The sequence below is a fragment of the Pristiophorus japonicus genome, chromosome 7 (assembly GCF_044704955.1).
Source record: "Pristiophorus japonicus isolate sPriJap1 chromosome 7, sPriJap1.hap1, whole genome shotgun sequence".
In the NCBI taxonomy this organism is placed as follows: domain Eukaryota; kingdom Metazoa; phylum Chordata; class Chondrichthyes; family Pristiophoridae; genus Pristiophorus; species Pristiophorus japonicus.
Genome location: NC_091983.1, coordinates 247,194,909 through 247,205,829, shown reverse-complemented (window position 1 = coordinate 247,205,829; position 10,921 = coordinate 247,194,909). Strand labels below are relative to the sequence as shown.

The window sequence follows — 10,921 nt, the reverse complement described above, 5'->3', positions numbered from 1 at the left end:
TGCGTTTAGGTAGATGCAATCAATGAGGTAATGATTTAATGGTGTGACCAATCAAGTCGCTGTATGTGCCTGCAATTGTGTTGGACACCCTTGCACACTTGTGTTGGGAACCCTTGCACATGTATTGGGAACTCTTGCACATGTGTTTGGAACCCTTGCACACTTGTGTTGCGAATCCTTGCACACGTATTGGGAACTCTTGTACACGTGTTGGGAACCCTTGCACCCTTGTGTTGCGAATCCTTGCACATTTGTGTTGGAAACCCTTGCACACTTGCAAATAAGTGGGAGTTTTATCCCTTCACTGGACAATGCCACTTTTACGAATGAAATTGTGAGGAGCTCATGGACTTCTTTGTCACTAAGACTGAGACCATCCACTGAGACCACTGCTTTTGCTGCTTTCCCCTTCCCCTTTCCCACGAGGACAAACATTTCCTCCGGGGCACCCCTGCGCTATTCCTGAACCCCCAAGTCTCTCTAATTTCTCTCTCAGTTCCCCCATGCCTTCTGTGAGCTCATGTTGTCCATGGGAACATAAGAAATAGGAACAGGAATAGGCCATACGGCCCCTCAAGCCTGCTCCACCATTCAATAAGATCATGGCTGATCTGATCATGGACTCCACTGATCTGATCAGCTCCACTTCCCCGCCCGCTCCCCATAAACCCTTATCCCCTTATTATTTAAGAAGCTGTCTATTTCTGACTTAAACTTATTCAATGTCCCAGCTTTCACAGCTCTCTGAGGCAGCGAATTCCACAAATTTACAACCCTCTGAGAGAAGAAATTTCTCCTCATCTCAGTTTTAAATAGGCGGCCCATTATTCTAAGATCATGCCCTCTAGTTCTAGTCTCCCCTATCAGTGGAAACATCCTCTCTACATCCACCTTGTCAAGCCCCCTCATAATCTTATACGTTTCGATAAGATCACCTCTCATTCTTCTAAATTCCAATGAGTAGAGGCCCAACCTACTCAACCTTTCCTCATAAATCAACCCCCTCATCCCCAGAATCAACCTAGTGAACCTTCTCTGAACTGCCTCCAAAACAAATATATCCTTTTGTAAATATGGAAACCAAAACTGCATGTAGTATTCCAGGTGTGACCTCACAAATACACTGTATAACTGTAGCAAGACTTCCCTGTTTTTATACTCCAACCCCTTTGCAATAAAAGCCAAGATTCCATTGGCCTTCCTGATCACTTGCTGTACCTGCATACTATCCTTTTGTGTTTCATGCACAAGTATCCCCAGGTCCCGCTGTACTGCAGCACTTTGCAATCTTTCTCCATTTAAATAATAACTTGCTGTTTGATTTTTTTCTGCCAAAGTGCATGACCTCACACTTTCCAACATTATACTCCCTCTGCCAAATTTTTGCCAGCTCACTTAGCCTGTTTATGTTCTTTTGCAGATGTTTTGTGTCCTCCTCACACATTGCTTTGCCTCCCATATTTGTATGGTCAGCAAACTTGGCTACGTTACACTCAGTCCCTTCTTCCAAGTCGTTAATATAGATTGTAAATAGTTGGGGTCCCAGCACTGATCCCTGCGGCACCCCACTAGTTACTGGTTGCCATCCAGAGAAAGAACCATTTATCCCGACTCTCTGTTTTCTTTTAGTTAGCCAATCCTCTATCCATGTTAATATATTACCCCCAACACCGTGAACTTTTATCTTTTGCAGTAACCTTTTATGTGGCTGACTGTGCAATATCCCTTTCTGGCTCCACACATTTATTTGGTGTCTTTCACGACCTCGGAATGTCCCAAAGCACTTTACAGCCAATGAAGTACTTTTGAAGTGTAGTCACTGTTGGAATGTAGGAAACGCAGCAGCCAATTTGCGTTCAGCAAGCCCCCACAAATAGCAAGGTGATAATGGCCTGATAATCTGTTTGGTGATGTTGATTGAAGGATGTTGGCCAGGACACTAGGGAGAACCCCCTTGTTCTTTTTTCGAATAGTGCCATGGGATCTTTTATGATCGACTGGGAGGGCAGACAGGGTTTTGGTTAAATGTCTCATTCGAAAGACGGCACCTCCGACAGTGCAGCGCTCCCTCAGCACTGCACTGGAGTGTCAGCCTGGATTGTTGTGCTCAAGGCTTTGGAGTGGGACATCACTCTCAAAAACTCCTTAACTCCTACGTCCTTCAAAAGTACTGCCCCATCTCCAATATCCCTTTCCTCGTCAAAGCCTTGAATACATTGCCAAAATCTGTGCTGAATTCATTTACAACTCCATGTTTGGTCCCTGCAATGAGGTTCCTGTCCTTCCACAGCACTGAAATGGCTCTAACCAACTGATAAAAGGCATTAATACAAAAGCAAAATATTGCAGGCGCTGGATTCAGTCTGTAAGCATGACCCCGAGCTTCCGGTCGCCTGTCACTTTAAGTCCCCGCTTCACTCCTGCACTGATATCCCCGTCTTCGGCCTCCTACACTGTTCCAATGAAGCTCAAGTCAAGCTCAAGGAACAGCACCTCAACTTTCGTTTAGGCACTTTACAGCCTTCTGGACTCAACTCACAGGCAGTCCCTGGGAATCGAGAAAGACTTATTTCCACTCTTAGCATGAGTTCTTAGGTGGCTGTACAGTCCAATACGAGAACCACAGTCTCTGTCACAGGTCGGACAGAGGTGGGGAGGGAGCCTGGTTTGCCACACGCTCCTTCCGCTGCCTGCGCTTGATTTCTGCATGTTCTCAGCGACAATACTCAACATGGACTCAACATCGAGATCAACAATTTCAGACCATATTTTTCCCTTTTTTTTAAACAAACCCCCCTCCCTCCTTTTGTTTCTCTCTCCCATGCCAGCTGGTGATGATTCAGCCATTCACACCCCATTTTACTCATTGTTTGTTTCTTAACTTGTTCCATTACCATCTCGTTTTTGCCCATCATCCCTTTTGTCTCTTAATCTTTTCTGCCTTACACCCAATCACAGACCTTCCCTTTTGTTCTTTGCTCCCCTCCTCCTTTCACTGCCCCTGCACTTCCTTAAGAATCTGTTACATCTCAAACTTTTCACAGAGCCGAAACGTTAACTCTGTTTCTTTCCACAGATGCTGCTTGACCTGCTGAGATTTCCAGCATTTTCTGTTTTTACATTACATATAATAAAAGGCATTCTCTGTGAATGTGGTGTTTGATCATTTCTTGTCCTCCTTGACATTCCATCATCCTCTAAAGCCTCTCCTTTGTTGCCCAGTTAAGTGGGACTACTCTCGCTTGGTTGCACTCGCCAACTGATCATAGTCTTAGAATTTCTATGTAAGGTTTCTCTTCCCCCTGCACCTTCAACTCAGGAGGAGTCTGGGAATCGCTTCGCTTCCTCATCCTCATCTTGGCTACATCATCAAAATAACTAGGGTCAGTGGACATATTATCACTGTCTTCAGCGGAGCCAGACTGTCTGCAATCTCAGTCAGCCTCATTTGACCATGAGCCGAGCTTCGGATACTATATCTCCTCCATCACAAGACAGCCTACTTCCACTGCCGTAATATCACCCAATCTCCACCCCTCCCTGCTGCTGAAATCCTCCTCCAGCAAGGCTTTCGTTACCTACAAACACAACCATTCCAATACTTATCAGGCTGTCCTTCAAACCTCCATAAATTTCAGCTCATCCAAAACTGTGCTGCCTATATTCTATCCCATACTGTCCTGCTCTCACTACATCCCTGTCCTTTGCTGACCTACATTGGCTCCTGTTGTGCATCCTCTCCTGCCTTCAGGATAAATGGTTCATTCTCGGGTTGGCAATCAGTAACTAGTGGGGTACTGCAGGGATCAGTGCTGGGACCCCAACTATTTACAATCTAAATTAATGACTTGGAAGAAGGGACTGAGTGTAATGTAGCCAAGTTTGCTGACGATACAAAGATGGGAGGAAAAGCAATGAGTGAGGTCACAAAAAATCTGCAAAAGGACACAGTCAGGCTAAGTGAGTGGGCAAAAATTTGGCAGATGGAGTATAATGTTAGAAAGTGTAAGGTTATGCACTTTAGCAGAAAAAAAAAATCAAAGAGTAAGTTATTATTTAAATGGAGAAAAATTGCAAAGTGCTGCAGTACAGCGGGACCTGGGGGTACTTGTGCATGAAACACAAAAGATTGTGCAGGTACAGCAAGTGATCAGGAAGGCCAATGGAATCTTGGCCTTTATTGCAAAGGGGATGGAGTATAAAAGCAGGGAAGTTTTGCTACAGTTATACATGGTATAGGTGAGGCCAGAACTGGAATACTGCGTAGTTTTGGTTTCCGTATTTAAGAAAGGATATACTTGCTTTGGAGGCAGTTCAGAGAAGGTTCACTTGGTTGATTCCGGAGATGAGGGGGTTGATTTATGAGGAAAGGTTGAGTAGGTTGGGCCTCTACTCATTGGGATTCAGAAGAATGAGAGGTGATCTTATCGAAACGTATAAGATTATGAGGGGGCTTGACAAGGTGGATGCAGAGAGGATGTTTCCACTGATAGGAGGCATAATCTTAGAATAAGGGGTCGCCCATTTAAAACTGAGATGAGGAGGAATTTCTTCTCTCAGAGGATTGTGATTCTGTGGAATTCACTGCCTCAGAGAGCTGTGGAAGCTGGTTCATTGAGTAGATTTAAGACAGAGAAACACAGTTTCTTAACAGATAAGGGAATAAGGGGTTAGGGGGAGCAGGCAGGGAAGTGGACCTGAGTCCATGATCGGATCAACCATGATCGTATTAAATGGCCTACTCCTGCTCCTATTTCTTATGTTCTTATGTTCTTTGTTCAGCTGGGTAGCAGCATGCTTAGGAATTCCCACTCTAAGTCTCTCTACCTTACGACCTGCCTCTCTGAGGGTGCATGAACAGAGAGATCTGGGGATACATCTGTACAAGTCGTTGAAGGTGGCAGGGCAGGTTGAGAAAGTGTTTAAAAAGCATATTGGATCCTGGGCTTTATAAATAGAAGCATAGAGTACAAAAGCAAGGAAGTTATGATGAATCTTTATAAAACACTAGTTCGGCCTCAATTGGAGCATTGTGCCCAATTCTGGGAACCGCACTTTCGGAAAGAGGCTTTAAGGGTGTCCTTGAAGTGTTTCTTCTGCCCACCTGGGGCTCGCTTGTTGTGCAGGAGTTCCGAGTAGAGCACTTGCTTAGGGAATCTCATGTCGGTCATGTGGACAATGAAGCCCGTCCAATGGAGCTGGTCGAGTGTGGTCAGTTCTTCGATGCTGGGGATGTAGGCCTGATCGAGAACACTGACATTGGAGCGTCTATCCTCCCAGTGGATTTGCAGGGTCTTGCAGGAGACAGCGCTGATGGTATTTCTCCAGCGATTTGAGGTGCCTGCTGTATATAGTCCACATCTCTGAGCCATATAGGAGCGCTTTTCTTGATCTTCCTTGTTGCAATGCTCCATCTCACTCTGACCAAGCTTCCCGCTGGAGTGGAACGAAACTATAGGAGCAATGGGAACCTGTTCAACCTACATTGCCTCCAGGCTAGATTTAAGGTCGCCCCATCGTCTGTCATCGAACTACAGTACGCGCACACTCAGGCTGAACTCCAAGCCATTGTCAACACCTTGACCGAGGCGTACGAAAGCATGGTGCTTACACTAAACATCCGTAAGACAAAGATCCTTTACCAACCTGCCCCCGTCACACAGCACTGCCCCGCCCCCCCCAGTCATCAAATTCCACGGCGCGACCTTGGACAACGTGGATCACTTTCCATACCTCGGGAGCCTAATGTCAACATCATCATCATCATCATCATCATAGGCAGACCCTCAGAATCGAGGAAGACTTGCTCTAAAAATGAGTCCTTAGGTGGCGGAACAGTCCAATACGAGAACCACAGTCCCTGTTACAGGTGGGACAGATAGTCGCTGAAGGAAAGGGATGGGTAGAACTGGTTTCCAGCACGCTCTTTCCGCTGCCTGCGCTTGATTTCTGCATGCTCTCGACGATGAGACTCGAGGTGCTCAGTGCCCTCCCGGATGCACTTCCTCCACTTAGGGCGGTCTTTGGCCAGGGACTCCCAGGTGTCAGCAAGAGCAGCCACCGACAATAAGGTCCAACACCGCCTCCAGTGAGCCAGCAGCGCCTTTGGTGGCCTGAGGAAGAGACTGTTCAAAGATCTGGCCCCCAAATCTGGCACCAAGTTTATGGTCTGTGGGGTAGTGGTGATGCAATGCAGGGGGAGACCCCCTCCCCTCAACCCGCGCCAAGCCAAGGATTCCCCTCGTGACGTACAGTCCGCAGCGCGCGGCTGGCCAGGTGACGTGGGGAATACCCAGCGTGCCCCGCGGTGGTATGGCGGCCGGCGGCGCGTGAGAGAAAGAGAGAGAGAGCGAGAGAGGGAGAGCGCGGCGCCGGAGCGGACAGGACAGGACACCGCCCGCAAGGTGAGAGCCCCCGCCACCAACACTCAGCAACCTTCCCCACTGCCCACGGGGCAACTTAGTAACTAATGATGCTAACTAGTAACTGAGGGCAGAGTGCACTAACTTATTAACTTGTTGAGTATATAGGAGGGGGGAGGGGCATTGTGTGGTGGGGAGGGGCGGTTGGAATCGAAGCTCGAGCGGGGGGGGGGTTGATGAGGGTTGTCGGGGGGGGGAAAGAGAGCTGGGGTCTGTGAGAGAGAGGGGGGGGGGAGAGAGCTGGGGTCTGTGAGAGAGAGGGGGGGGGAGAGAGCTGGGGTCTGTGAGAGGGGGGGGGGGGGGAGAGAGAGCTGGGGTCTGTGAGAGGGGGGGGGGGGAGAGAGAGAGAGCTGGGGTCTGTGAGGGGGGGGAGAGAGGAGCTGGGGTCTGTGAGAGGGGGGAGAGAGGAGCTGGGGTCTGTGAGAGGGGGGGGGGGAGAGAGAGAGAGCTGGGGTCTGTGAGAGAAGGGGGAGAGAGAGAGCTGGGGTCTGTGAGAGGGGGGAGAGAGAGCTGGGGTCTGTGGTGGGGGGGAGAGAGAGCTGGGGTCTGTGGTGGGGGGGAGAGAGAGCTGGGGTCTGTGGTGGGGGGGGGGAAGAGAGAGCTGGGGTCTGTGGTGGGGGGGGGGGGAGAGAGAGAGAGCTGGGGTCTGTGAGGGGGGGAGAGAGGAGCTGGGGTCTGTGAGAGGGGGGAGAGAGGAGCTGGGGTCTGTGAGAGGGGGGGGGGAGAGAGAGAGAGCTGGGGTCTGTGAGAGAAGGGGGAGAGAGAGAGCTGGGGTCTGTGAGAGGGGGGAGAGAGAGCTGGGGTCTGTGGTGGGGGGGAGAGAGAGCTGGGGTCTGTGGTGGGGGGGAAGAGAGAGCTGGGGTCTGTGGTGGGGGGGAGAGAGAGCTGGGGTCTGTGAGGGGGGGAGAGAGAGAGGGGGGGAGAGAGAGCTGGGGTCTGTGAGAGGGGGGAGAGCTGGGGTCTGTGGTGGAGGGGAGAGAGAGCTGGGGTCTGTGGTGGGGGGGAGAGAGGAGCTGGGGTCTGTGGTGGGGGGGGAGAGAGAGCTGGGGTCTGTGGTGGGGGGGAGAGAGGAGCTGGGGTCTGTGAGAGGGGGGGGGGAAGAGAGCTGGGGTCTGTGAGAGGGGGGAGAGAGAGCTGGGGTCTGTGTTGGGGGGGAAGAGAGAGCTGGGGTCTGTGGTGGGGGGGAGAGAGAGCTGGGGTCTGTGGTGGGGGGAGAGAGAGAGCTGGGGTCTGTGAGGGGGGGAGAGAGAGGGGGGAGAGAGAGCTGGGGTCTGTGAGAGGGGGAGAGAGAGCTGGGGTCTGTGGTGGAGGGGAGAGAGAGCTGGGGTCTGTGGTGGGGGGGAGAGAGGAGCTGGGGTCTGGTGGGGGGGAGAGAGGAGCTGGGGTCTGTGGTGGGGGGGAGAGAGGAGCTGGGGTCTGTGAGGGGGGGGGGGGAGAGAGCTGGGGTCTGTGAGAGGGGGGAGAGAGAGCTGGGGTCTGTGTGGGGGGAGAGAGAGCTGGGTCTGTGGTGGGGGGGAGAGAGGAGCTGGGGTCTGTGAGAGAGGGGGGGGAAGAGAGCTGGGGTCTGTGGTGGGGGGAGAGAGGAGCTGGGGTCTGTGAGAGGGGGGGGGAAGAGAGCTGGGGTCTGTGGTGGGGGGGAGAGAGGAGCTGGGGTCTGTGAGAGGGGGGGGAAAGAGAGCTGGGGTCTGTGAGAGGGGGGGGAAAGAGAGCTGGGGTCTGTGAGAGGGGGGGGGAAGAGAGCTGGGGTCTGTGGTGGGGGGAGAGAGAGCTGGGGTCTGTGAGAGGGGGGGGGGAAGAGAGCTGGGGTCTGTGAGGGGGGGGGGGGGAAGAGAGCTGGGGTCTGTGAGAGGGGGGGGGGAAGAGAGCTGGGGTCTGGGTGGTGGGGGGGAGAGAGAGCTGGGTCTGAGAGAGAGGGGGGGGGAGAGAGCTGGGGTCTGTGAGGGGGGGAGGAGAGAGGGGGGGAAAGAAGAGAGCTGGGGTCAGAGAGAGCTGGGGTCTGAGAGGGGGGGGGGAGAGAGAGCTGGGGTCTGTGAGAGGGGGGGGAGAGAGCTGGGGTCTGTGAGAGGGGGGGTAGAGAGAGCTGGGGTCTGTGAGAGGGGGGGGAGAGAGAGCTGGGGTCTGTGAGAGGGGGGGAGAGAGAGCTGGGGTCTGTGAGAAGGGGGGGAGAGAGAGCTGGGGTCTGTGAGAGGGGGGGGGGGAAGAGAGCTGGGGTCTGTGAGAGGGGGGGGGGGAGAGAGAGCTGGGATCTGAGAGAAGGGGGGAGAGAGAGAGCTGGGGTCTGTGAGAGGGGGGGAGAGAGAGCTGGGGTCTGTGAGAGGGGGGGAGAGAGAGCTGGGGTCTGTGAGAGGGGGGGGGGGAAGAGAGAGCTGGGGTCTGAGAGAAGGGGGGAGAGAGAGAGCTGGGGTCCTGCGAGAGCGGGGAGGAGAGAGCTGGGGTCTGAGAGGGGGGGAGAGAGAGCTGGTGTGAGAGAGGGGGGGGAGAGAGAGCTGGGGTCTGTGAGAGGGGAGAGAGAGAGAGCTGGGGTCTGTGAGGGGGGGGAGAGAGAGCTGCGGTCTGTGAGAGGGGAGAGAGCTGGGGTCTGTGAGAGAAAGGGGGGAGAGAGCTGGGGTCTGTGAGAGAAGGGGGGGAGAGAGAGCTGGGGTCTGTGAGAGGGGAGAGAGAGAGCTGGGGTCTGTGAGAGGGGGAGAGAGAGAGCTGGGGTCTGAGGGGGGGAGAGAGAGCTGGGGTCAGAGAGGCGGGGGGAGAGAGAGGGCGGGGAGAGAGAGCTGGGGTCTGTGAGAGAGGGGGGGGGAAGAGAGAGCGGGGGGAAGAGAGAGCTGGGGTCTGTGAGAGGGGGGGGGAGAGGGAGCTGGGGTCAGAGAGGGGGGGGGAGGGGAGAGAGCTGGGGTCTGAGAGAGAGGGGGAGCTGGGGTTTGTGAGAGGGGGGGGAGAGAGAGCTGGGGTCTGTGAGAGGGGGGGAGAGAGAGCTGGGGTCTGAGAGAGGGGGGGGGAGAGAGAGCTGGGGTCTGTGAGGGGTGGAGAGAGCTGGGGTCTGTGAGGGGGGTAGAGAGAGAGCTGGGGTCAGAGAGAGAGAGAGGGGGGGGGGGGAGAGAGCTGGGGTCTGAGGAGGGAGCGGAGAGCTGGGGTCTGTGAGGGGGGGGGGGGGGAAGAGAGCTGGGGTCTGTGAGAGGTGGGGGAAGTAGGGAGCTGGGGTCTGTGAGAGGGGGGAGAGAGCTGGGGTCTGTGAGAGGGGGGGGAGAGAGAGCTGGGGTCTGTGAGAGGGGGGGAGAGAGAGAGCTGGGGTCTGTGAGGGGGGGAGAGAGAGCTGGGGTCTGTGAGAGGGGGGAGAGAGAGCTGGGGTCTGTGAGAGGCGGGGGGGGGGAGAGAGCTGGGGTCTGTGAGGGGGGGGAGAGAGGAGCTGGGGTCTGTGTGAGGGGGGAGAGAGAGCTGGGGTCAGAGAGGGGGAGAGAGAGAGCTGGTGTCTGAGGAGGGAGCGGAGAGCTGGGGTCTGAGAGGGGGGGGAAGAGAGAGAGCTGGGGTCTGTGAGAGAGGGGGGGGAAGAGAGAGCTGGGGTCTGAGGGGGGGGGGGCAGAGAGAGCTGGGGTCTGAGAGAGGGGGGGGAGAGAGAGCTGGGGTCTGTGAGGGGGGGGGGAGAGAGCTGGGGTCTGTGAGAGGGGGGGAGAGAGAGCTGGGGTCTGACAGGGGGGAGAGAGAGCTGGGGTCTGAGAGAGGGGGGGGGGAGAGAGAGAGCTGGGGTCTGAGAGAGGGGGGGGGGGAAAGAGAGAGCTGGGGTCTGTGAGAGGGGGAGGGGGAGCTGGGGTCTGAGAGAGGGGGGCGAGATGGGGTCTGTGAGAGGGGGGGGGGAGAGAGAGCTGGGGTCTGTGAGAGGGGGGGGAGAGAGCTGGGGTCTGACAGGGGGGGGAGAGAGAGCTGGGGTCTGTGAGGGGGTGGGGGGAGAGAGAGCTGGGGTCTGTGAGAGGGGGGAGAGAGAGCTGGGGTCAGAGAGGGGGTAGAGAGAGAGCTGGGGTCTGAGAGAGGGCGGGGAGAGAGAGCTGGGGTCTGTGTGAGAGGGGGGAGAGAGAGCTGGGGCCTGTGAGAGAGGGGGAGAGAGAGCTGGGGTCTGAGAGTGGGGGAGAGAGAGCTGGGGTCTGAGAGGGGGGGGAGAGAGAGAGCTGGGGTCTGAGAGAGGGGGGAGAGAGCTGGGGTCTGAGAGAGGGGGGAGAGAGAGCTGGGGTCTGAGAGGGGGGAGAGAGAGCTGGGGTCTGTGAGAGGGGGAGAGAGAGCTGGGGTCTGTGAGAGGGGAGAGAGAGAGCTGGGGTCTGAGAGAGGGGGGAGAGAGAGCTGGCGGAGGGGGGGGAGAGCGAGCTGGGCTGAGAGAGGGGGGGAGAGAGAGGGAGAGCAGGGCTGAGAAGAGGGGTTGAGAGAGAGGGGCTGGGGGAGGGGGGGGGGGAAAGAGAGAGCTGTGGGGTCTGTGAGAGGGGGGGGAGAGAGAGCTGGGGTCAGGGGGGGGGGGGAGAGAG

The 10,921-nt window shown here is 55.3% G+C and overlaps 1 protein-coding gene across 9 annotated transcripts in view; it reads left to right on the top strand.

Annotated features, from left to right (window-relative positions):
* Positions 1-6,323: 6,323 nt before the first annotated feature.
* tjap1 (tight junction associated protein 1 (peripheral)) overlaps positions 6,324-10,921 on the top strand; it is a 258,207-nt gene continuing 253,609 nt past the window's right edge. For 8 of the 9 annotated variants that reach the window (XR_011593916.1, XR_011593915.1, XR_011593914.1 and 5 more), the window contains exon 1: positions 6,324-6,404. The gene's annotated coding sequence lies outside the window, so the exon portion shown is untranslated. The remainder of the gene's footprint in view (positions 6,405-10,921) is intronic. The other variant, XM_070885871.1, reaches the window with a different exon arrangement.